The sequence below is a fragment of the Papio anubis genome, chromosome 6 (genome assembly GCF_008728515.1).
Source record: "Papio anubis isolate 15944 chromosome 6, Panubis1.0, whole genome shotgun sequence".
NCBI classification, from domain to species: domain Eukaryota; kingdom Metazoa; phylum Chordata; class Mammalia; order Primates; family Cercopithecidae; genus Papio; species Papio anubis.
Window position 1 is genome coordinate 48,104,629 of NC_044981.1, and position 12,871 is coordinate 48,117,499.

General features: G+C 35.5%; 1 protein-coding gene across 2 annotated transcripts in view; it reads right to left on the reverse strand.

Moving 5' to 3' along the window:
• CRISP3 (cysteine rich secretory protein 3) overlaps window positions 1-12,871 on the reverse strand; it is a 49,450-nt gene that overhangs the window by 19,264 nt on the left and 17,315 nt on the right. Inside the window, exon 1 of one of the 2 annotated variants that reach the window (XM_003897719.5) lies at window positions 4,699-4,787. The exons of the other annotated variant lie outside the window; for it this stretch is intronic. The gene's annotated coding sequence lies outside the window, so the exon portion shown is untranslated. Of the gene's footprint in view, window positions 1-4,698; window positions 4,788-12,871 lie in introns of those variants that run through there. 2 annotated transcript variants of the gene reach the window in all.

Consider the following 12,871-nt stretch of genomic DNA (forward strand, 5'->3'; position numbering starts at 1 on the left):
CTGAGTTACGACTAAATGACCACTAGATGTAGAAGGCATTTTGCTTGTCAAATGTTGGTACATTTATTATAAAGCTAAATAAGTACATATGGTCTATTTGGGTCACAAAATACCATACACACGTTGGACTGACAGACTAACTTCAATCTGACCTTAAGGGTCCAAAATGGCTGTTTCTAGTCACATTTATTCTCTCATTTTCCATGATTAGTTTGTCTTTTCTGTATTTACATGTCCCCAAGGTCATTGTTGGTCCTTCATGACCCATGTCTCCCAATTTTAGCAGTGAGTGTCTTCCAGCTCTTATTTGGATATCCAAGTTCCATCTTAAAAGAGCAAATGGTTTGTCCTGTATATACATTTTAATCTATTCCCACTACTCTATGGAAACTTATCAATGAGTCTCTTAGTGACTGTTGCTATTAATCATTACATTTTGTTTTAGGAATGCTCCTTTTCTTGCTCTTTAAAATTATTCTTCTATTTCTACCCTTTGACTAGTACAATGTAACCAGATTGGCTATAACATGAATAAATAAAGCATAGCTTCCATCTCTTCCTAGCCAGCCCTTCTCTCATCTTAGATACAACAACATCTGGATGCTGCCTTCCTGGGATTTCTATGCTGACCACCCGAAACTGATTAGTTACTACAAGAGCAACTAGGATCGCTGCCTTACAGCTGAACTCCAGATCCAGCTTTTTATGACTTTTACTTCCCCATTATTACCAACTACCTATAGTTTACTGATTACAGTCTTTGGAAATTGCCAGGTCTGAGAAATCCTGTCTGAGCTTCAGTTTTACCTTCTCTGAAATGTGAATTTTCATATCATAGGTTGGTTTTAGTGACTGAAAAGCATAATTTGTGTATAAAATGTACTGAATACATAAGTAAACTATTAGTGCGACGCTTGGCATGTGACACTCAATAAATTGAATTATTAACATTTTTATTATTATCCCTTCCAAAGCCTGGTATTTTCTGAGTACATAAAATGCCTCCACGAATGCATTTTGTTTGATTGAACTGCCAATTCAGGAGTCTTTATAAGAAGTCTTTCTTGTTTTATGCATTTTAGGAAACAACCATAGTTTAACCAGAAATTCAAGTGTTTAAGGTGCAGTTCTATCAAAGCCTGCCAGGATGACTTTAAAAAAATAATTGAGCATCTCTCATTTTCTGTATCCTCACCAATAAATTAAGGAGAACAGACTCAGGTGCATTTTAGAATTAGAATTAATTTTACTATTCTCTCATTAATAAATAGTAGGTTTATAAATCAGTTGCTGTTTTGTTGAATTATCCTTTAACGTAATGGCTTAATTTAGTGACTTATTAATTTCCAAGAAAGGTATAGTCTGTGTGTCAATTTATCTGCATTGTTCTCTTGCTTCCTCAGTCCCTTTGGTTCATATCCTGATTCCTTTTTGTCAGTCATATGCCTAATTATATGACTGAAATATTAGAATTGTAAATTATTTATGTGTTTACCATTCAGTGTATTATTTATTACACACACCCAAACACACATGCACACACCCATATAAGATCACACGATCTTAGGTCAGGTTTCCAAGAAACACGCTGAGACACAAATTACATTGCCTCTGATTTATTGAGGAAGTACATTGCAGCAGAAAGGAAGACAGTGAAGCAGAACAGGGAAGGACAAAGAGCTAAGGAAGAATGTGTTCTCAGGTAAAATCTAGTCTTCCCTGATTAACAGAGGCAGTGCTCCAGACAGCCTTTTTAAACTATGATCAGTCAGTCGTTAGTAGCAGTGGGGAGATGACAAGGTGGTTCTCATCTGCCAAAGGCAATTCTCTTGAGAGGGGGCAGATGTGGGCACAGTAACTAATTCTCACAGCATCTGGGGGACAGAGGCATTTCCTCTGGGATGAGATTTCTGTGCAATACCTAATACCATATGTGTGCATCTACCATAATATGGGATATTTGCATTATTACAATAGTTGCATATTATAAAGATGATGTAAAAAATAGTGAGGGCGCTTATCTTCTACATGATTCAACTATCTCATCTGAAAAATGAAGGGACAGACAAAATAACTTAAAAAGTTGTTCCATATTTAAAATTATGTATGTATCTGTTTAAGGAAAAGAGAAAACAAGGCTCTGTCTTGCTTCTCTCACTAATTGGATGTATTTGTTTGCTAAGTCCTTGACTCTTGCTAGTCTTGGGTTTAATCCAATTCTGTTTTCTTGCCTGTAAAATAGAGACAAGAATAATACCTAGTGTTGTGAGGATCAAAATACTTGTGTGTAGAAAACATTTTTTAACTGTACTAACCTGAGTGCTAAGATAACTGAAAAATTCTATCCCTGAGTTGCTGAAGCAATAAGACTAGCATGTGAAAAAAAACTGTAGAACAACATATGGATCCACATGATTGGTGATAATATCTGTACTGGCCATCGTAATGGCTGTAAGAATTCAAGTAGAGGAATACACTTTGTGGGTAAATAAAAGATGTATATATACCAAAAATTGGAGATGAGTTGGTATTAATTTGAACAAACTTTGGGCTCTAATGAAGTTAACAAATCCAACTTTGATTTTTTTCAAATGCACTTATTTATTTTTAAAATGGACATACAAAATCGTATGTATTTATTAGGAATAACATGTTTTGTAGTACGGTACTTCCTCATATAACATCATAAATAGGTCCTGGAAAATGATATACAAAAACAGCATTTTTTTTCTCCTTCATATTATAATGAAATGATGTTGAACAAAACAAGGTTATTAAAAGATGTGCTGTATGTTGTTTCACTTAAAGTCTTGGTTTCCAAAAATGTATTGACTGTGTTAAATGAGGGCTTACTGTATAAATACATTGTGGAATGGTTAAATCTAGATAACTGACAAATGTATTACTTTTCTTGGTTTTTATTTTTGTGGTGAGAACACTTACCATCCACTCTTCAAGCATTTTTTCAAGAATATAATATATTGCCATTAACTATAATTGCTATGCTGTAAAATAGATCTCTTGAACTTACTCCTCCAAACTGTAAATGTGTGTTCTTTAACCAACATCTCAACACGCCTTCTTACGTACCACCCATAAGCTCTAGTGCCCACCATTCTACTGTTTTCTTGACTTGAAGTTTTTTAGATTCCACATATGAGTTAGATCATACAACATTTGTCCTTTTGTGCCTAGCTTATTTCACTTAACATAATGTCCTCCAGATTCACTCATGTTGTCACAAATTGCAGGATTTTCTTATTTTTATGACCAAATAGTATTCCATTGTGTGTGTGTGTGTGTGTGTGTGTATGTGTATGTGTGTGTGATACATATATCACATATAAAATATGATATATATATCACATAAAAAATGTTATAGATATATATATCTCCCATTTTCTTTATCCATATCCATAAGGTTGCTTCCTTATCATGGCTATTGTGAATAGTGCTTCAATAAACATGGGAGTGCAGATATCTCTTCAACATACTAATTTCACTTCCTTTGGATATAGATCCAATAGTGGCATTATCAGATAATAGGGTAGTTCTATTTTTAATTTTTATAGGAATCTCTATAATGTTTTTCATAATAGCTGTACTAATTTAAATTCCTACCAACCAACCCAACTTGGTTGGTAGTAATAGATTCCTAGAGAGGAGTCTATTATTTACAGAAAGGTCCCTCTTTGTTTTCAGTTTCCTTACAGTTATACTTGGAAGACAGATGGTCTCTGGTACATGGAGGTTTATATTAGATATTTGCTAATGATAAGTCAGTTAAGATGAAAAAATGTAGCCGGGCGCGGTGGCTCAAGCCTGTAATCCCAGCACTTTGGGAGGCCGAGACGGGTGGATCACGAGGTCAGGAGATCGAGACCATCCTGGCTAACACGGTGAAACCCTGTCTCTACTAAAAAAATACAAAAAACTAGCCGGGCGAGGTGACGGGCGCCTGTAGTCCCAGCTACTCGGGAGGCTGAGGCAGGAGAATGGCGTAAACCCAGAGGCGGGGCTTGCAGTGGGCTGAGATCCCGCCCCTGCACCCCCCCCCGGGGGGCAAAAGGAGAGCCCCCCCCAAAAAAAAAAAAAAAAAAAAAAAAAAAAAAGATGTGTGGGCAGTGGCATAATTTATCCTGTGAGTGACATAATTTCTATTGATGACATATTTTGCTCTTGGGAAATAAACAGAGCAGTGTCTACACATGAATACAACAGAAAAAAAAATCAGAAATAAATGGTGAATAATTTGCAAATAATATTTTTGGTGGTGTTTTCTTAACTTTGGCAATATTTTTCTATGAAGAGGATTGTAACTGGACAGCCAACTTGTACAGGTATTATATTATTGCTATTCGCTTTAAGGCCAGGTTTAGAAGTATGAATGTAGTCTTTGATTAATGTTACCTAACAAGAAGTGCTCAGTATCCTTGACCACAAAAAAGCATTGTATCTTCCAAATGATAACAACTCTCACTTTAATGATGAGAATTAAATAACTTTCGCTTTCTGTTCTAATTCTTCTTTGCTTCCTTATTTAACATGTTAAGGAAAAGACATTTATCATAAAAATAAATTACTATTTTCCATTTTTGTATTTGTAGCATACATTTAACTTCTGTCTAGTTGATTTATATAAATTGAAATTGATGTAATTATCAGTAGTATCTTTTATGTATCCAATGAGAGTTATACCTGTAAATTAAAATATTTGACAAAAAGCACTTGGGTATATGCCGTCTGTCATTTCACACATCCTGATCGCTCATGATTAGTTCCTAAAAAATTCAAATGTCAAATTAAAAGACATTTAAAAGACATTTAAATTAAAAGAGTCATTATTATACTGAAAATGTTGAGAACTTTTTGAACAATAATATACTATTGCATTTTTTAAAAACCAATCAGATTATAAGTCTTTAAATATTAGTGGTGGCATTACAAATGGGAATAATTTGTTTTAGGCAGTAAACCTTGGTGACATAAGCTTATATTTCTTTATTGAGAGCAATTGTAAAAAGCCAAATTGTTTCCTAAGATGAAAGATAAACACATCTCAGGCAAGACTATATTTTCTTTATAGCTTAATTAATTGCTTTAAATTTTTTATCTCCACAATTTCTTTCTGATCCCTAAGCCGCAATTATACTCTAGCTCTTGGTTGCTCAGGTATATTTCTTTTACTTTAACTCCTTAATGCTTTCATCTTAAAGTTTTATTGGGATCAATATGAAGATAATTGATGCTGAAAAAGAACTTTGGTTATATCTCCATGTATGAATGCACAAATATAAGTGCTATCAGAACATTTGTTTCTCTAAATAGTATCATTTTCTTTTATTAATAGTTATGTTCAAAACATGTCATCAAAGTAGGCCTCAGTAGAAATGTGGTGATGTAATTATTGTTATTAATTTGCTCCCTTGAAGGCACATAATTTCTCCAGCTCTAGCTAGGAAACTGCTGTTGATATCTAGCTCATAAATAAAGACTAGAAACCAGATAAGTTATTTCTTTGTTTTCCGTGTGTTTTAAATAAACACAAATTAGGTATTTTGCTACACATCTTCATTTGGGCTGAGGTCAGCAGTGATGGCTTCTCTTTGCTGTATATGAGTATCCCTTGGCAGCTTGACTAGGGCTGGAGGATCTACTCCCAATATGGTGCACCACATGGCTGACTGGCTAATGCCAGCCTATATCACAAGACCTGGGCCTGGAAATCAGAATAGCATCACTTCTATCATATTCTATTGGTCAAGCAGTCACAGACCCCAGATTCAAGGAAAGAAGACATAGACCTTGCCTCTCAATTGGTAGAGTGTCAAAGAATTCTGTTTTAAAAGCTTCAAATTAACTGTAAAAGGTTGGTTTCTTTTATTTTTTATCATTTATTTATTTGTTTTTATTTATTATTATTTTTTTACCCACTTGCTTTCTGCCTCTGGTGTCAGTGGCCCATACAATTCACTCTTCTCTGGCTTCTTTCCAGAAACTCTAGAAACATTCTCACTTTATAATACAGAGCATTTCAGCTCCCTCCAGTATTGTATCCAAATGCTTTGTGCTAACTTAGCCACTCATGATCCCAATAATGGGCCCACGCACAGGCCAGAGAGAAGCTTGGAAGCGTCTGTCTTTCCCTTTCCCTTCCGCTACAATGCCTGAGAAACGAAGAGTAAAACAAAGCATTTTACTTCTCTCCAATATGAACTATCTTGTTTTATCTAGAAGCAACTTTGGTCATTTTTGGTCAAATAGACTTTTCACCTTATTTCCTTTGCACAAGTACATTGTTCCCTGTCTTCCGTGGACTCATTGTAGCTGGCCTCCTTCTCCTCCTCCCTGGGATTTGCCTTCCCCTGGGCCTCCATGACTTGACTCTGTAAATCCTTTTCCTCAATCTCCTGCTACCACATTCCCATGACAGTTGAGAGTCATGAGACTGTAAAATTAAAAATAAGTTATTTACTTTCAGAATATAATGGTTGTACAGGCACTGGGTAAACATTCTCACTCTAAAAGGGAGAAATCAGCCAAAAGAAAGGATTTCTTGCAAGTTCAAAACCAAGCAGGGCAGACATTAAGTCTGAAAGCTCCAAAATAATCTCTTTTTACTTTATGTTCTTCATCCTGGGCACACAGGTGAGCTCCCAAAGTCTTGCTCAGTCCCATCTCATGGCTTTTCTGGTGTGCAGCCCATGTGTTGAAGTTGAATTCATGTGGCTTTTTCAGGATGAAGTGCATACTGTCAGTTGCTCTACTCTTTTGGGGTCCAGACAGTGGCTCCACTTCTGCAGCCTCACTAGGCATTGCCCAGAATGGAACAGTTTGTGGTGGCTATGGTCCTATGTCATATGTCTGCTTGAGTACCCAGGCTTTCCTATACATCCTCTGAAAACTTTGCTGCTTAGAAATTTCTTCTGCCAGATAGCCTAAGTCATTACTCTTAAGTTTAGCAGTCTACAAAGCCATAGGCAATGGACACAATGCAGTCAAGTTCTTTGCTATGATGTAATAAGGGTGACTTTTGCTCCACTTCCCAGGAAATTCTCATTTACATCTGAGACCTCCTTAGAATGGTCTTTACTGTTTAGGTTTCTGTCATTGTTTTGTTCATAATCATTTAAACAATTTTTAAGATGTTCCAAACTTTCTCTGTTTTTTGTTTCTCTTTTTCTTTTTCTTTTTTTAAACGGATCTAACTCTTCCAACGTCTGCTCATTGCCCGGTTCCAAAGCTGCTTCCACATTTTCATCTATCTTTATAGCAACAGCTCACTTCTTGGTACTGATTCCCTTAGTTCATATAATGTGATTATTACAAACTATCAGAAGCTGGGCAATTTGTGAAGAATAAAAGGATTATTTGGCTCACAATGGTGATGACTGGAAAGTTTAAGATTAGACATCTACACCAGGTGAGGGTTCCAGGCTGCTTTCACTCACGGCAGGTGAAGGGGAGCTGGCAGTGTAGAGATTACACAGCAAGAGAACAAGGTGGTAGGAAGTGCTGGGCTTTTCTTAACAACAGACTCTCTCGGGAACTAATAGAATGAAAACTCACTCACCTCCAAAGGAGTGATTTAATCTGTTGGTGAGGGATCCACTCTCATAACCCAAACATCTCCCATTAGGCCCCACTTATAATATTGAGGCTCAAATTTCAACATGAAGTTCAGTGGGAACAAACTTCCAAACCATTGCATATGCCCAGCCTATCTAACATGATAGTTTAGCCTGGCCTACGTTAAACATGCTCAGAACACTTACATTAGCCTACAGTTGGGCAAAACCATCTAACACAAAGCCTATTTTATAATAAAATGTTGATTAACTCATGTAGTTTATTGAATACGGTACTGAGAATGAAAAACAGATTGGTTGTTTACCCCTGTGATTGCCTGGCTGACCACGAGCTGTGGCTCACCTCCACTGTCTAGCATCACAAGAGAGTATCCTACCACATATTGCTAGCCTGAGAAAACATCAAAACTCAAAATTTGAAGAATGGTTTCTACTGAATGTCTATCATTTTTTCACCATCCTAGAAAAACCTGAAAAACCCAGGTTGAATCATCATAAGTTGGGGATCATCTGCATAAGCCACATGGCATTTGCTAAGCACTTGGTATGTGTAACTTATTCTGACTTTTGTGTAGAGAAGAGGGAGTATGCAGCTCATTTGGATATATTAATGCAGTGCTCCTAAAAGTAAATAAAAAACAGCAAGGTGCTTACCCTTTTTTTTTTTTAAGCATGTGGATTTTTGTCTTGCTTTATGTTGTTTTGTTTTGTTTTATACTAAACCTACTGACTCAGAATCTCTGGAAGTGGAGTTTAGACTTTGACATTTTCAGTAACCTTCCCAAATGATTCTTATATTCGGGGAACTCTTTTGAAGGCCAAACATGCGTTGAACGACTTGAAACTTTTTCAAAGCTGGTTAGAATGACCATCTAATCTGTGGTACTTTAAAAGTGAAAGAAGACACTCTTAAAAAATAGTCGCAGAACTCTCTCTCTCTAAATATATATATATGTGTGTGTGTGTGTATATATATATACACACATACACACACACCAGGGACTTCTCAGAAAACCAAGAAATACTTTCATTTTAGTGAGAATGGAATACTAGGATACATGTCTTAAATACAAAATCCAGGACAGACAAAACATTTTGGATGTATACTAGACTGTTAGCTCCAAATTATCCCTATTCCTTTCAAGTTAGAACGCAAATTGTTGATCCAAGTTATTGCTAGTAACAGCTCATCTTTTACATTTGAAGCACCACAGTCCTAGATTGGGCCAGGCCCTCAGTTATTCTCCAGATTATACCCTTATTGTAGTTCTTACACTTTCCAGTTTTTGTCTTTCTTCCATTCTTTCTTCCTCCTTATGCCAGAGCAATGATGCATAAATGATCATTCTATCATGTTTAAAATTGATTGTTTCCCCTTGATTTCAACTCTAACAAGGAACAGGAAACACCACAAAAATATACACTATACAGTATTAATATGAATAATAAAATATATAATGATGAAAATAACAGAGTTCTTATTTAACCAGTGTATACCAGACACCATTTGACAAATTATTGCTCTCCTTACCCCTTCAACTTCTCCTTGCCCTCCTCTGGAACCAGCCTGACTTCTGCTTTCAGAACCCAAATGAACTGTCCCACAATCTAGCAACGACTAAGTCTCAAATTGGCCCAGAAGTGTCCTGCTGGACCCTGCTCCAGCGCTATGACTTGAAAATGTTTTGCTAGATCAGTGTTTATGTTCTACTCATTATGGTTCATTTTTTAATATCCATTCTGAAAATATATAATCTGCTTTTCAGAGTATTACAAAATACTTCATGATTTGGCTCCTTCATATCTCATCTGCTGTGTGATTTGACCCCTCCTACTCTATGCTTCATTGCTGCAGAAAATGATATCTTCCCTTCCTATGTCTCCATGCTTTCGCACCTGCTTTCCAGACCACTCCTTTTTCCTACTTTTCTTTCCCCTAAACTTTGACTTACTGCTTGTAACTCAACTTGATTAACCTTTTTTTTTTCATAAAGGTCTTTCCTAGCTCCTCAAGGCATATTTGAATGCTTTTCCTATACTCACATTTTATTCTGTATGTATCTCTAACTCAGTTTTTAAAATATGGCTATTTGCTTGTATGTTCATCTTCCTTCTCAACAGTGATATTCTTGACTTCTGGGTTCATGTGTTTTCGTGTGTATTTATCTCCAGTCCTTTGTACTTTTCCTGCATATATATTGATCGAATGAATAGATAATGCTAACTTGAAAGAACACACAGTTTTAAAAATGTTGGTTAAGATTAGTCAGATAGGGATTCATGAACATGATAAATTTTCAGCTGTACTTTGAAAGAAATAATGAACATGTTGGAATGGAGAGGAGGTTGATTTACACTGTCAACAACAGCAATATCAAAAAGAAAAACGCAGAAAAATAAATTAATACAAAGGTATTTGGAGAATGTAATTTGGGTTAGTAATTGAATGAGAGAGAGGAAAGAGAATTGTTCTTGCAGCATTTATTCTTTCATGCCAGGTTGAGGAATTTAGAGCTACACTACTGGAACAAGTACATCCAAAGCTTTACTTCCACACAATAACCTTGGGTTTGTAACAATTGGAAAGTTTGTTCTTTCCTGGGCTTGGGTCCAACTCTGTACAATATCACCATCTGTGTCCCCAGAATGATTCAAATCCATGGTGAGCACTACTATACTCCTGTGCATTTGCCTTCTTTGAGCTCATCTTGTTTTTCTCTCAAAGGTCAACTGATGGTTGCTTTGTCTTGCTCATTCATTGTCCCTTAAGCGTGTAATGTAGTTGTTTGCCAAATGTTAATTCCTTTTAAATTAAGGCTCAAGGAATAAAGAAATCCATTTAGTGATTTATCTGGGTGTTTCTCCAGTTGGCTCCGAGTTTTTGTTCTTTGATATGTGACCTTTTTATGTTTGCTTTAATACTTCACTGGTGTCCAAAGTTTATGATTCAATCCTTGGGGCTGTAAAACTATTTCTTGTCCCTCATTGAAGAAAGACCTCATCCGTCTTTAAAATGAAGCTTGTAGATTAGCTAACGTTGTTTATTGCTACCTTTTAAAGGCTATTGTTATTTCTAGGATACTCACGAAGTGAGAACAATTCAACCATCAGGTTAAATAACTTCTAGCGTGAGATTTTACTATTTCTTCCAAGTTACACAAAAATAAAAGTGACCCATATCAATTTCAATGTAATCTTAAGCAAAAGGAAAAGATTTTACAACCGGCCTGGGTTTACAAAACAAATTATAATTATAGATTTTTTTACATGTGAATAACAAGTACTGACGCTTTCATATAGTGTCAGATCATGTTATTTACTCAAGTGATACTGGCCTTGGAAAGTCTCTTTCTTACATGGATTAATTACATTTTTCTTCTGCCTGCTGGAGAATATTTTGGATTTAATTACCATGTGCTGTTTTCCAGGTTTCAAAACATTTTTCTATCTTGGGTTGGGTCTCCAGACATTCTTGATAGTTTAAGTGCCTATTTCTTCTACTGCTTGAAAGGTACCTCTTAGCCTAGGGAAACTCATGAAAAGGGATTACTATATTTATATGCATGGTTCTCAAGATTTGTTATGAGCCGGCTTTCAACGGAACCATTGTTCCACTTTATTTTATTGTTTAATTTGTTTTTCAGACTTTCCCTCTCGGAACTCCACGCTCCAGAAGGGTTGCTTTCCACAAATTGCACTTTGTGTTTCTCAAACAAATCACACTCCTCCTCCCTATTGATGTTGCAACAACACTGGATTTCCTAACATTTCTCAGTAAAAGCTTATTTCCACTCCAGGAACTTTGTACTTTCTGGACTCTCCACCTAGGTTGCTCTGTCCCTCACTCTCTCTCCTTGTAGCTTCATGGCTAGCTTCCTCATATCAAGTTTGACTACCTCTAATTCCTTCAGATTTAAACTCAAATAATATTTTATTTAGAAAAGTCTTTTCTGATTCTCTTAGATTATGTTACATATATTGGCCATTAATACAAATGTACTGAATAAATGACTGGGTGGGTCCAATATTATACATGCCATATTTGAGGAAATGAAGAGATGCTGAAAGTACTGGAAGTGTATAGATGAAATGAGAAGGCCAGAAATAGATCCTATTAACATTTGCTTAACACTTTACAGTTTACAAAGCACCTTTGCATATGTTATATCACTTGAATTTTTAATATCTGTTAGAGAAAACTGTTACTATCTCCATTCTATAGGCTTAGAAAAGTAAAAAGACCTCAAGATCACATAGCTAATGAATAGAAGTTGGAACTATATTCTTATCTCCAAATTTAGTATATTGTCCTCTATGACATGCTGAAATCCCCTGTCTTAAGTCTGAGGTTTATGAGAATAGATGTTCCAGGCAAAATGCCAGAAACATGAAGTGTACAAAAATCATCAAAAGTTAATTTCTTTCATGGACATTCAAATGCCTTCTTTGCTGTAGGAACAAAGGGAAAACCTTATCCACAGTCCCATGTGTTATCTCTGGCTGAGCCTCTTCCTAATTATATTACCAATGGCTAACTGTCTGCTTTAATTTTCTCTGTTATACATGAGGATAATTATAGTTTTAGATTTGTGCAAAATTAATTTCGGTTTTTGGCCTTGAAAGTAATGGCAAAAAACGCAATTTCTTTTGCACCAATCTAATACAGATTTTATAAAGGATTGTGAGAATTAAATTAGTTTATTTATAAAAAAGAGGCTGTAAGTATCTGAGCATTTCATTATGTTTTCTGGTGTAGCTGTGGAACAAAAATTTTGAATTAAAGTATATGTAACTTGTGAATTACTTTCATTTACTTTCTCTGTTAAATTATATATTATATTATTAACATTAATCTCTTAAAAATGTTCAGTACTGTTCTTGGTATTATGTTATTTAATAACATAATACATAATGTTATATAGCATTGTAATAACACAATATATGTAATATATAATGTTATATATTGTGTTATTAACATCAATTTACCAATTGTTCTTGACTAGGTACATTAGCATCTGCCAGTAGACTCTAATCTTCTGATAGGAGATCCCTATATCCAAAACATAATTGGCATGTAAGTCCATGCCCGTTTTCAGTAACCATGGAGAGTTTAGAAATTTCCTGCTTTGAAATTATTTGATATTGTATGTGTGTGCTTTAACTCTTCAAGACTTGTTTTAGTGGGGATGTATTTACTCTCTTCACATTGTTCCAAAGTAGATCTTGCTCATAGATTTTACTTATATGCCAATTATGGTAAATTTCTAGGATTTGGTTCCCTT